We start from the raw sequence: 14,941 nt of genomic DNA, 5'->3' as shown, positions 1-14,941 counted from the left end.
CATAGAAAAACACATAGTGAATGGACACAAAGAGCAGACAATGGGGGGAAGAGGGGAGAGAAATAAATAAAAATAAATAAATCTTAAAAAAAAATAAAGGGCTCTTTTTCAAATTATTTTAAAACACATCTTAGAAAAAATGCTTGTTTATTTCACTTTCTCTTAACTACACCTTTGGAGAGCTTTGCCTTTCAAACTTGACATTTCTCTCCACCTGAGGGCAGTATATCCTTACAAAGAAAAGTACCTCATAGGAAACAACCATCTTTCTGTGCTCCCAGCTTCCAAACACAAAACTTCAGAGTAGTATTTCCCAAATGATTTACTCCTTAAATACTCGCTTTGAAGAATTATACCCAGGAGCAGATGTGGCTCAAGTGTTTGGGTACTCACCTCCCATGTGGGAAGTTCTGGATTCAGTTCCCAATGAAAAAGACAAACAATAAACAAACAACAAGAAAAGTAACATTGAGCAGACAATGAGCAAAATCAACGAGCAAAAACAACAAGCAGGCAAGCAGGAAAAACAACAACAAGCAAGGCAATGAGCAAAAAAAAATAAAAAACAAGTCGACATGAGCAAAAACAAAATCAGCAGGAAGCAGATGAGGCTCAAGCAGATGGGTGCCTGCCTCCCACATGGGAGGTCCTGGGTTTGGTTCCAGTGCTTCCTAAAGAGAAAACGAGCAGACAATAAGCTCAAACAACAAGCAAAAACAATAAGCAAATAGACAGTGGAGCCATCTTGGGGGGTGGGGATAATTATATCTGAAGAAAGAGTTCCACAGTTAAATAAGTTTGGAAAACTCTGGTTTAAAGAAAGTTAAATGGGTGTCTTTGTTGCAGGACTTCTCAGAACCTTTAACATGCTTTTGTAGTATAAAATAAACCCTATAGCATGCTCATTCTGTATCTGGTACTGTGCAAAATGCTTTACTCACATTAATTTATTTAATCCTCACAATAGCTCTATGATGCAGACACTACTATAATTGCTCATTTTACAATGAGGAAACAGAGTTACAGAGCTCATAAGTGGTAGATAAGTTTTAAATCTGGACCATCTAGCTACACAATGTGTATGCTTAAACATTACACCATAATGCTTTGCAATGGGAGACTCCAAGGGAGGAAATTTAATAGTCAGTGTTGCCCAAACTATTGAGCTTTGGACTCTTTTATTCCTCCTTGTAAAAACAGAAGATTACTGCTCAGTAAAACAGACTTTGACATATGACATGCTTCCATAAAGTGATGACTGTCATCCTTCTTTAAAATACAATAGAAAATATAAGTCCACAGGCCCATTATATAATTAAACAGTTAACATTCATTTGCATTCTTATTTGATGGGAAGGCTCCTACCGGGTTCATCTCTGTTCTTGAAATTGATGCCACTGAACCAACACTACTCATGGTATTTAAAATATGCTGAATACCAGTCAGAACTGGCCTTTTCTTAGAAAGAAAAAAAAAAATACAATAGAGACGTTAAGACAAGAAAGCCATGAACCTCAACAGGGCAGTACCTACATGGTAGAATGTGCCAGGAAAGTGCAGAAAAGCTTACCTCCTCATGAGAGCTAAAAATAAAATGAAAATTCTAAATAATGTTGGAGGATTTGACCTGGAACAGACATGGCACTGCTGACCAACAGAGTAAAGTTAAAGGCAATAGCCCTGCTATGGGGCACTCTACCAGGAGGTTGGATGCCAGACAAGCCTGTTGGTTACTTTAAATGTATTTTCTAAACATCCAGTCATGAATATTCTAACGTCACGATTTTTTTTTTCCTATCAGGATACCACTATTATTATTTATCTAGTATTTTCTTTAAATTCTCTTATGCCTTTACCTAAATTTATTTTTAAAATGTTTAATACTCTAAAATTCAAGATTTTGAAGGAATAACCACATATTTTTCTAGTATGTAAATTTAACAATATAAGAAAAAATATTGTCTGTATTCATCTAAAGAGGTGTGTGTACAATTCTCTGGAAAAACTTTCCTAAAAGATAAAACCCTGCCAAAGTTGTGGGGGAAGAAAGAGATAAATGGGACTGGGTTAAAAAGAAGGTAAATGTAAAGTTGACTGATAGGACTAAAGGTGAGAGATGAAATTTATCTCTACTGTGAGGCAAAATAGGAAATTCTTTTCATAGGCTGTCCAAAATACATAAATTATTCTTTGGTTTGTATTTTAATCAATGATTGACTAAACAGATCATCCAATTTCATAAAAAGATTATTTCTAAGTTCTGTTTGATAGCTGCAATAAAAATACCAAATATAGTTGATATATATTGTCAATAAAAGATTGTTCATTTTATGGGATTTTTTAATGACATTCAATATTACAACTTTGAGTTAACATTAGCTTGCTTGGCTTTTTAAAAATCAAAGATATATTAACATGCTGCAAAGTTCACTTCATCACATAACACTTCATCAATCCATAGATTACCCATGGTATGAAGCATTCTTCCACAGAAATTAAAACATGGATAATTAAACCTGTTACAACAAATTACGAATCAGCAGAGTATTTGATAAAGCAAGAGACATTCCCTAAAGCAATATTTTTTAATAGTATTTTCTATGATAATGGAAATATTACATATATCTGCACTGTTCAATTCAATCGCTACTGGCTACATGTGGACATTAAGTACTTGAAATGTGGTTAATGCAATTAGGGAACTGAATTTTTAATTTAATTTAAGTTTAAATGGATGCACAACAAAGCCCTGAAGAGTAGTAAACATGATGCAGAGGACACTGCCCTTCTTATAAAGAGAATTTGGAGAAAAGTTTTCATTCACATTTGATTCCCTTTCTTTGCAGTGGAAATCACAATTATTCTTGCTTGTATTTTAATAAAATGGTTTGTATATTCTTCTTTAATAATGTGTCTCATAATTAACTGTGCTCAAAGAACTCAACTACAATATGGTAAAAATTTTAAAAGAAATTACAATTTCAGCTATCTGATGTTCTTTGTTCATATATATCAGAGGTAAACTTATTGATTTATACAAATTGGCAAATGTTCTTACTCAATGGAACTACAACTTTCCCAGCACTATGGAAGGGCCATCTGTCTTCAGAGAGTTTTACACCAATCAACCAATTGGAATAGAGCCATGAGCAATGATAGTCACACATAAATCACAACATAATAGGATAAGCAAATATTTACCTGAATAACCCAAAATGTGTCATTATTTCTCAGTCTGGATCTCAGATAGATAAAACAAATGCCAACCTGATTTGGTTAGAAGCACATATTGATATCTCTTGGTAATGCTATTTTCAGAATAACTAGTAAGCTTCAATTATGACTTTATTTTCTTTGTTGTTTCTTGATAACAACGTAAAATTTGCAAATACAAATGGAGTCCATTCATTTGATAAACATTAATTGCAAGCCTTCTTTTGACAAGGACCTGGTGGTGCAGTACTAAACAAGACAGATATGGTTCCTGCCTTCATGAAACTAGGTTCTAGACGGGTGAGGCTGGTTAGTATTATAAATCTTCACTGGACAGGCAGCAGCTTCCTGAGAGCACTTTACAGCTACCTAAGCCAGGAACTAAAGTACACAAGACTCTTTAAACATGCACACTTAACTTTAGTACCTGTGTGGGAGGAAACTAATCTAAACCATAAAGTGGAAATCTGCTTACAAAATGTTTTTGTGTCTTCTTTTGTATTCTACTACTTTCCAAGTGGTGAACCCTTGCCAAGATACACCTCAGGAGATATTAACTTAATAAGTGCATTTTATTTTTACTTATTTTATTTGTTTTTTTATTTATTTATAGTGATTGTTTCTAAAATCATCATGAATATATTCTTTTTTTTTTTAAAGATTTACCTTTTATTTATTTCTCTCCCCTTCCCACCCACCCCCAGTTTTCTGCTCTGTGTGTCTCTTCGCTGTATGTTCTTCTGTGATGGTTTCTATCCTTATCAGCAGCACTGGGAATGGGAATCTATGTTTCTTTTTGTTGCGTCATCTTGTGTCAGCTCTCCGTTTGTGCGACACCATTCTTGGGCAGGCTGCATTTTCTTTCTCGCTGGGCGGCTCTCCTTACGAGGCGCACTCCTTGTGCCTCAGCACTGCGCATGGGCCAGCTCCACATGGGTCAAGGAGGCCCAGAGTTTGAATTGTGGACCTCCCATGTGGTAGGCAGACTTTCTATCCATTGAGCCAAGTCCACTTCCCATGAATATATTCTTTGTGTCTTTTTGCTAATGGCTCTCCCATGCAGGCTTAGGGAATTCCTTGCTCTATGTGTCATACCTCCTGGAATCATTAAGCAGATGCATAGAGATGATAAGGCGTGGATCTAATCAAGTGTTTACTCTCTATAACAAATGGATAATCTTTAAAGATCAATTAGCATCAATTTTATACCTTAGATATAGCAGCTAATTTGATGTACCAGGAATATTTTTTGAGTGCAGGGAAATTATAATTTATAAAATAATAAGGGTTGAGTTTGAAGGTATCTTAATATTATTTTCCTGATAGAGAATGGCTATGATGGTTTGAATTTTGTGAATCCCAGGAAAGATTATGTTCTTGAACTAATCCATTCCTGTGGGTGTGGGGCCCTTTGTTGCATTAGAATCAATTAAGGGACTCTTTCGTTAGATCACTTTTAATTGGATCATAAACTGAGAACACACAGAAAGAAAGAGACACAGAGAAAAGGAGCTGTGCTATTCTGACTCTGCTGTGTGAGAGAGGGGACTCCAGGTTTGCCTACAGTTGCAGAAAGGCAGAGAAGGCCAGAGAGGCTCAAGGAGGCAAGTCCAGGGAGACTTGCCTGATCAGCCATAGCTGAGAAAATAGAGAGAGACTGGCAGACCCACCATCTTGCCTCATCACATGACAGGACTACAGGATCTGCTCACAGCCTGTCTTTGGTGAGAAAGCATCTCTGATGATGTCTTGATTTGGACACTTTCACAGTCTTGGAACTGTAATCTTTTACTCCAAATAAAATCCCTTTATAAACGCCAACCCATTTCTGGTATTTTCACATTGGCAGCCTTTGGCAAACGGAGACGATGGATAACAACTCCAAGGCCCAGCAGGTAATACAAATGCATGAAATGGATGGACTGTAAGACTTTGGAGGCTACATTGCTGTAACTCTTATCAAGCTAACTCATAGTTAGTTTCATTGCCTGTTAAAATACTCTGTTGGCCAAATAAAACTTTATCTATTAAGTACTAAAGACATAGTACCTAAAGCCTAAGATTTTTTAGAGCTTATAATAACGCTTAAGACCTGGAAAAAACAATGTTTGGGCTCTGTTTTAGTTTGCCAAAGGGTTGCCAATGCAAAATACCAGAAATGGGTAGGTTTTTATAAAGGGGATTTGCTTGGGGTAAAAGCTTACAGTTCGAGGAGTCCAAATCAGGGCACCATAAGAGGTGCTTTGTCTCCAAAGTCAGATACCACATGCCAAAGCAAGATAGCCGCCAATCTCTGCCAAGGTCTCTGTTTTTCTGCAGCTGTAGGCAAACCTGGCATAATGCCTATATTTTCCAGGCATCCTCTCTCAGACTTGGCGCCTCTGCTTTCTTCCCAAATTCAGCTGTAAACTAGCAGGCATATGGCTCATCTCTCCCTGGGCCTCAGCTCTTTGAGCATCTCAGCAGTTTCTCTCTTTGCAGCTCAGATGTGAGCAAAACCTCTCTCACATGGCAGGATCATATATGGCAGCTTTCTTTTCCTCTGTCTGTCTGTCTGTCTCTGTGTCTCAACTTGTTTCAGTCCCAGTAAGGTGGTAGAGACTCAAGCTGAGTCACACCTCACTGATACAGTCCAATCAAAACCCTATATTGAACTTTTCAAGTAATCTAATCCAAGAACCTTCAACCAAATTTTAATGCCACCAAAGAGTATCACACCCACAAGATTAGGTTAGTTTAAAATCATAGTCTTTCTTTTTTTGGGATTCATAAAATAATTGCACATTGTCACATACTCCAAACATAAATGGACAAATATAAAGTCAAAATTAATAAATACTATGTACATCACTATTACAGGGTAGTGGAATGTGAAGAAGCACAGAAAAAATGCAATTAATGTACCCTATGGACTATAGATGGACTATATTTAACAACAATACTGTAATAGCCCTCCATCAATGCCAAAGATGTATGGTATTAATAATAGGGGGGTATGGGAAAAAATCCCAAATGTATGCTATCAACCACAGTTAGTGGTAATAGTCTGATGATATTATCTCATAATCTGTAACAAATATTCCAAAGCAAATGTGTTGGTGAAGGGGTGTTGTATGGGAATTCTATATATGTGCATGATTGTTTTGTAAGTTCACCGTATCTGTAATAAAAATATACTTTAAAAAGTAATAAATACTTAATTAGATGCCCATAAAATGTAACAGACCAACTAATCAGTTGTGATTCAACTATTTTCTAGTTAATTTAAATTATATTTAATTTGTCATGTGGGTGGCTTTCACATGCTTGATAAATTTGATGGGGTCTGTAAGAATAAGAGTGCCTAGACCCTGGTCAAAATGGCAATCCAAACCTTTCTGGATTCCACACTGAATTGCCACACTGCCAGCTTGCAAGTCCTGAATTTTGTGCCCACTTTCTAGATAAGAAAGTCATGCCCAGGGAGATCAAGTGAGTTGAACAAGTTCCCATAGATACTCAGAGGCACACCCTTGACTAGAACCTTCATCTCATGACTCCTACATGAGGGCTTTTTGTGCCCAATGTTGCCCAAAGGACCTTTGGATTACCTGTATTCATCAGGATTCTTGTTAAAATGCAGATTCATAGGATACCCTATTAAATTAGACTATCTGGAATTGGAGTCCAGGAATCTGAACTTTACCCCACATAATGGTGCCTATAGTTTTACCTCTTTTCAGTTCAGCCAGCTAATTTATTTCTAAGAAATTGATAAGTTGGATTCATTTAATCTGTTAGTCTACACGTGATTTCTCTTTTATAAAAAGACCCTGGAATGTACAAATATCAATACTCAGATTCTTTCATCAACAGTATCATTGGGTCAAGAATTTCAAGGCTCTCTGGGAGTAAGAACCTTGTATCTGCTGGTCAGTGTGCCAGGAGACAACTGGGATGAAGAACTGTGAGCAAAGGTGACATGGTCATTTGGTGAAGGTTCAGGGATAACCAAGACAGTTACCCAACTTATTGGCCTCTCTGCCTTGTTGGCTTTTTCCCCCTAAATACATTAGCTCAAAACGGAGGATGAATGGATGAAAGTTTCCAAATATGTAAATGCCAGGCCCTGTCCTAGGTGCTGAGGAACCTATGATGAGCAAATTAGACAGAATCCTTGCCTTAAATTTGCTTACAGAGTGGGTGGGGCTACTATCTATATCAATAATTCATTGGATCTGGGTACCTCTGTTTTCCTACCCATCAGCTCTCATTTATTGGGAGCTAGGCTGTGCCACACGAAGAAAAGGCTGTCTTCTCCATGCGACTCCACCGAAGGATCCCTGAGGTCAATTACATCAGTCTTTTCTACAATTTCCTCTTCACATCAGCTCTCATGTCCTCTGGCTATGTGAGAGGGGTCACATCCATTACCTCATGTATGTGATGGCTCCAGCAAAACCCTTGTGGAGCTGTGCAATGCCCAGTACTTTTTTTTTTTAGATTTTCAAAATAAAATTTTATTGAAGTATCTCATTCACACATAAATGTAAATAAATAATAAATGTATAGTAAAATTTGTGAATTTAGAAAACACACATGCACGTTATCATGCAAGGCTCCCATACATTGCTCCCTCCTTTCACTGATGCAAAACATTTATACAAACTATGAAAGAGCATTGTCAAAGTATTACCAGCAACTATAGCCCACATCTTACATTTGCTGCAGTTTCCCCAACCTACCCAATTATTAACACCTATATTATATATTGTTATATTATATATTATATATTGTTATCATCCAGGAGAAAACATTTTCTATTTGTCCCGTTACCACAGGATGATGGTAACGGGACAAGATGCAGTGTATAACACACTGCATCTGTGTTACACAGTCCCATGCTTGGTACAATTTTCATTCAAAGTGGAGGAGAATGGAAGACAGACTTTAAAAATACAGTCCAATTTTCATCATCAGCACTTTCTGAGGAGAGGAGGTACAGTTCTCCTCTGCAGTGCCACAGATCCATAAAATGGAAAAAATAGTCCTAGAGTCTAAAGATTCACTTCCAAAACAGCACCAGGATAAGACAAATTATGGTGGAGAAATGGATGGAAGAAGAAGATAGAATGGTACTCACAGGAAAAAAAAGGAGACCTCTAGCAATGACATCTGTGGATATCAAGGGCAAGTATGCATTCTTCCAATCACAAGCCTAACCAAGTCTGGTAAATTATGGTCAGGGTATATTTTTGGGTTTAATCTGGGTTTCCCAATGACTAAATTCATCTAGAAAACATTCTAAATTACATAGAAAGCATAATAGTAATACATAATCATTGGCAATTTAACTAATATATATTGAGCACCTACTATGTTCTTGCCATCATTATGGGCATTGAGATACAATGATGAACAAAACCAAGCCAGTCTCTTCCTTCATGATACATACACGCTAGGGGGAGACAGAAAATAGTATCAAACTAACAGATAAATAGCCATAGTTTATGATAAAAAAATATGAAGAAAAATAAAACAAGAAAGAGGATCAAGAATAAATAGAGAAAAGTCTGCTCTTTGAGATGAGGACAGAGGAGACAGCTTGACTGAGTGGCACTTTAGCAGAAACTTAAATGAAAGCAGTGGATGAGCCCAGACGATATCTGAGAAAAGAACATTCAATACAGAAGAAATAGTCTGAGTGGGCTGCTCTGTATTTTACACATATTATGAATATTTTCTGATTAGTTAATAAATTAAAGGCAATACTAAATCAGTGCTCTTCATTCCTGTGACTTATTGAAGATAAGACCAAGCACTCCTAAACCCCACTTGAATCTGATACTGTTTCTCCCACTTGAGGAGCACTCACCAATGATCCCAAACTTCTACCAGCTCTGAGTTATGGATTTTGGTGCAAATCCATAGGGACAGCACTTGGGAGTGGTGCCTGCCTCCTATAAGAAGTTAGATGAGGAGCCCCTGACACCAACCTGAGTTATGTGTCCAAAGTTTCTGGTTCTGACAGCCCTTGGAGGCATTGGTAGAACTTGTCTGTCTGCATGTTTCCTACTTCTACTGTGGAAAAGTCCTGTCTCTCTCAGAAACTCAGTTAGGCTTTTGATTCGATGAACTAACTCCATTTCTTTCTTTCTGGGGAGAACTGAGTGTGGAGGGGGGTGTTAGTTACACCCGCCCTGAATAAGTAAATGTGCAGAATGGAAAGACAGCCATTACCCTAGATTGGCCATCACCTCCTTAGCAACAATAGCCATGTACACATTCACACACAAACACTGCACCAAAACAAGTAAAGGTCACTCTCTTCAGGCACTTCCAAGAATGATCTCAATTTTTCATAAAACAATGTTTATAAATTAGATGGAACCCCAGAGCAGTTCGGGAATAGAAATAATCATTTTTATGAGGCTTCCTGCCGTTATATTATTGCTTGTTTGCTTTGAATTAGCAAATACAGTGTGCAGCCGACCCCTTCTAAAGCCAAGCACAGCCCTCTTTACAAAGCCTCTGGCCATATGAGTCTGACTGGGGAGGTATCTTTGTACTAGTAGTTTTTTTATTGAAAGCATCTTAGAGGTAGGGACTGAGCCCTATTCATCTCTCCATCCCAGTACCTAGCAGAGTACTAACATGGCATAAGCATTTAAGAAATGATTTCGATCGTTGAATGAGTATATGATTGACTGACTGAATGAATGAACAATCTGATCCTGAGGGGGATGAAAACACCCAATAAAAGCTACAAACACTTTTTTTCAAAGGAGGCACCAGGGATTGAACCTGGGATCTCGTACGTAGGAAGGCAGCTGAGCTACACCTGCTCCCCTACGAACACTTTTGAGCCCTTGTTACATGCCAGGCTCTGTGCTCAGAGGTTCTTACATGATGCCATTGAAGAAGCCTCCATGTTCTTCAACCTGCTTTCAATTATTACTGGCTTTTCCTCAGTTCCCTGGTCCTTCCATGCTGCTTGCATTGATACCATTCATTACGCTAACCCTTCTTGAGTGAAATGTCTGATCACATCTACCACAAATTACTCTCCTAGAGGTGTCTGATTTTCTAAAGAAGAGCTTGGGTGGGACAATACCTTAATCAACAGGAATGCCTCACTTACACAAATTAGAAGATAAACAATTTGGTGGTTGAAGGAGACAAATGAGTCCCTCATCATACATGGAAGAAGGATGAGCTTTTTGGGGGGATTCTAGGTGAGGGTAGGTCCACTCCAGGAAAAGGAATGATAATACAACAAATATTCTTCTAGGAGCAAAGTCTAACAGAAACCTAGTAGCCTCTGTCCAACCCAGGCCTGTAAGAAGTACCTGGATACTTTCCAGCTACTGGAAATTCTGTGGCTACTCAGATGACCATATCCATCAGCTTCAGGATGTATGCATCTTTTTAAAAGGCAAGCCAACCTTCCCTTCACTCCCTTGCTGCACATAAACCTATGAGAGGGAACTTACAGTTTCATGGAATTTTACTGAGTGTTAAAATTAGAATGAAACTTATAGGCCATCTCTTGAAACCTGCCATTTTGTAGAGTAGGAGCTGAGGCCCAGAGTAGAGAAATAACCTGCCCCAAATCACAAATGGTTACTGTCAGGCTGGTTTTACAGGAAGGATTCAGTCAGTAAAAGGAAAAATCTCTGTAGGTGTGTCAAACAAAAAGGGATTTAGCATGGGGAACTAAGCACTTAAAAAATTACTGAAAAAGTTAAAGGGGCAAAAGTCAGGAAATTATCCTTAGCTTTTAGCCATGGTTCTGAGAGCCATAGAATCCTGAAGCTGTCCAGAATTGGAAAACCAGTTCCTTCCACATATTTGAGCCAGGCAAATTGCAGGAGACACTGAAAATCTCACATGTGCATGACCATCACATCTGCTACACCTTATGGCAGAAAATGATGGCCTTGGTCTTTCTTCTGTTGTCCACATCTTATACTAGTGCACCTCACTGGCAGACTATAAATCATATTCAGACAACCCTGAAGGCAAAGGAGTCTGGGAAATGTAGTGCTCAAGCTTCTAGTCCCTGAGATTCATTGGAAAGAATAAAATGGGTAGAAATGAATGCTGATTATCCTGAACAAAGCACAATAATGTCTACCACTGTGATAGTGAGCCCCAGTTTGTACGCATAGGTGCAAATCTGGATAGTAGAGGGGATCTCTGCTCAGTGGTAGTTACTTCTACCAAAGAATGAGTGGGGAAGAGGGGCAAGGAAAACCACCAACCCAGGCCAGAATTCTGTACCTGTTCTCAGATTTGGCAGTAGTTCTAGAAGACCTGAAATGGGAATATAGTCAACACCATCATTTAATACATTATGTCAATTGTCTGTATTATTATCACCCACCCTGCACTGGTCAGTCTATAATGTTGCATCAGGGTGCGCAGTGACAAACCTCAGAGAAACCTTGGGAGTCCTCAGGGCCTGTGGTGACTACAAGTGGAGCAGATGTAGATGGGCATCCATAAACCCCCATTGGTGGAGTCTCCAGATGTTCATGAAGAACTCTTGTTAGTGCCTCACTGGTGTACAGACATTTGGAGTAACTTAGCTTTTCACTCAAGTGCTGCACATCTTTGGGCAAGTCCTTTACTTTACTCATCTCTGAAGTGAGTGCTGTTGGGCTACATTACCTGTGTTTCTTCTCAGTTTTGACATCAAAGCGTCTTGTTTTAATTGTGAGGCTGCAACATTGCACTGAATCCCAAAATGTGGATCATGTTTCACTGGAATCTGGGATTTTCTATCTGAAGGGGAAATTGTGTCCTGGTCCTCTCACCTTTAAGGCCAATAGGTCACTCTAGCATTTAGTTCACAAACAAATGAGGCCTTACAACTGTCATGCACAGCATAAATTGTGGTTTATCCATCAGAATCTACCCTAGGTCCCTGAATCCTATGTTCAGAGCAATCCTTGTGCCAATTTTGAGACACAGATTTGGAGATAAGACCTTTACTTCCTTTAAGGCACCCATGCCTTCCTTTGCTCCTCTGTTTAAACTCTTCTAGTATGAGGCAGCTCATGTTTATAGCCTCTGTCTTGCTAATCAAAACTTACCAAGTATCTCTCCTTCTTAGGATATTGCTCTCTATACTGCAGTGTGGGTAGCATTAGTCAGCTAATCAAATCCCCCTTATTTATTAATGAAATAATGTATTATCTTGTGTAACTTGTAGAACATTTGAAACAACTTGAAATGTGGCATTCATGGTGGGTTTATTAGTTGTATTGTTATAGTTGGAACTGCTAAAATTAAAACAATAATATTATTTATTTTTGTTGATGGCACTTTACCTTGGCAGAGAGTTCTGTGGTTTTCAAATTATTTTTGTGATTGATTTTCTTTTCTTTTCTTTTTTTCGATGATTGATTTTCTAAAGAAGGAATAAAGACTCAGCTTGGATAAGGAATTTTCCCAAGATCACCCAACTTATTAGTGGTAGAGCTGAAAATAAAACTCAAGTCTCTTGGCTTCTAGTCCATGTCCTTTTCATTGCTTACCTCACTATTGGAAAGAAAAGCCTACAGAAATCCCAGGGAGGTAAGGATGATGGAAGAGGATGGATGAACCAAGTAAAAGTATGTCCCACAATGGCAATAGAAAATCTGCAGTCCTACCCAGCAATACCCCTCAAAATACCCATCCAAGAATAAGACCACGTAGTTGGTTCACAGGATAGTCTGATTTCTGAGTTTTAGAGTTAAACATTAGTTTCTAAATATAGCAGCCTATTGTTCTGCCTTAGAATGCACAGCCAAGCAGCCGTCTTTGTGTAGTTGGATACTGCACAGCCCTGGGGAGTCCCATTCACAGGAGAGGCACTATAGATTTATATAGTTATTATTACAATTTTTTGGAAGATGATGGTAAAATGTCTTGTTCTATCAAAACAAGTGTACTATGATAATTTTCTGAGAGATGGAAGTTAAGTGTCTTGAGGAAGGGAGCTCCTTTTTCTAATTCACACAAAGCCAGGTGGGCACGTATGTCTCAGACACAGTCAAGGGTCCAGACAGATGGGAGACATAGAAGGGAAATTTGGCTCTCATCCATTTATGCTTTGATTAATTCATACATTGGTTCATTTGTGCATGCATTAGTTCATGCATCATACATTCATTTAAAAATAGACTTTGAGCAGTATTCTGTGCTAGACATTGTGCCAGACCCTGGGGCCAAATTCCTCCTTTCAGGAAGCTCAGTCTATCAGGGTAATCAGACAAGTAGATAAAATGTATTATAGTAGCAGTGGGTTTCATGGTAACCCAGAGGCTGGAAACATAACCCAGCCTCAAACGAGACCAGATAGGATGCGAGAGTCACTTTCCTACCATGGAGGCACAAGGACGTTGCAGGCTGAAAGTGCAGCACATGCAAAGTTGGAGGTAACAGCACTTGACATGTATTAACTCATTTAAACCCCATAGCAACCTATGAGGTGGGTATTGTCATTATTCCCATTTAATAGATGAGAAAACTGAGATGCAAAGAGATTAGGTAACTTGCTCAAGGTTACACAGCTAGTGAAGAACAGATCTAGCATTTGAACCCAGAGAATCTGGCTTTGGAGTCACACTATACCCCCTGCCTCTCAAAAGAGAGCATGGGTACTTTTGGGGAACCCTGAGGAGTTCAGTTCAGCATTGAGGTTGGAGGATAGGAGATACCAGGATGAAGAAGTTCAAGGATGTGAGTAAGCAGATCCTTAGTGCCTGGGGGTGGTTTGATTCAGGGCTGGTTGTAAGAATACTAGCCTTGTGTTGTCTTCTTTAGTTCCAGCTAGTGACTCCACCTTTTCCTCTGGCTGCTTCTCGGAATCTGATGCCCAGTCCCCTAAGGGGCATATACCTAACAAACTGTGGGGACCTGAGGAAATTACTCATCTCCCCCAGTTCATGTCTGTACTAACTCCAGAGACATTTTCCAGAAGTTGCTTTGTCAATTTTAAACTAAATTTCCATCCACTTGTTTTGTTGCTATGTGGCTCTTTTCCCTAAATGTTGAGTGATGGGAAGAATGGCCCAAAAGCTGAATTCCAGTTATTTAAGGACTCTAGTTTAGATCAGTTACAGTTAGTTGTGAGTTTATTCTATTGCGTTATTGTATTGTTCATGTTCCAAAAAAGCTGAAAGGAATGCATAAATATCAGAAGATCTGTTATTTGCTCTCTTGGAGCTTTTGGTCTACTTAGTCAAAGTCAAAATTTATCCTTAAGAGAGTATTGGAAAATATTAAATTAAAACTTAGCTCCTCAAAAACATTTTTTTGTGCATGCGATAAATACAATGGCCCATCAATCACCACCCAGTTGGGACTTAGAGTTGCCCTGGATGGTGCTTCAGGGGCAATCACCGGACATTGTAAATCCTCCCAGGGCCCACTGGATGGAATGTGGGAGAGTATGGGCCATGATGTAGACCATTGACCATGGGGTGCAGAGATGCCCAGAGATGTACTTACCAAATGCAATGGATGTATCATGATGATGGGAGTGAGTGTTACTGGGGGGGGAGTGGTGGGGTGGGGGTGGTAGGGTTGAATGGGACCTCATATTTTTTTAATGTAATATTTTTACAAAATCAATTAAAAAAAAAATCACCACCCAGATTTTTGCCACTTTTCACAGAATTTTATCTAAAAAGCAGAAAACACTTTTATTTTAGCTATTTCTTGGTTCAATGATTATTTAGTCATGAGATATAAAACA

This window comes from Dasypus novemcinctus, chromosome 12 (assembly GCF_030445035.2).
Source record: "Dasypus novemcinctus isolate mDasNov1 chromosome 12, mDasNov1.1.hap2, whole genome shotgun sequence".
Taxonomy (NCBI): domain Eukaryota; kingdom Metazoa; phylum Chordata; class Mammalia; order Cingulata; family Dasypodidae; genus Dasypus; species Dasypus novemcinctus.
Note: the sequence above shows the minus strand (reverse complement) of the source record.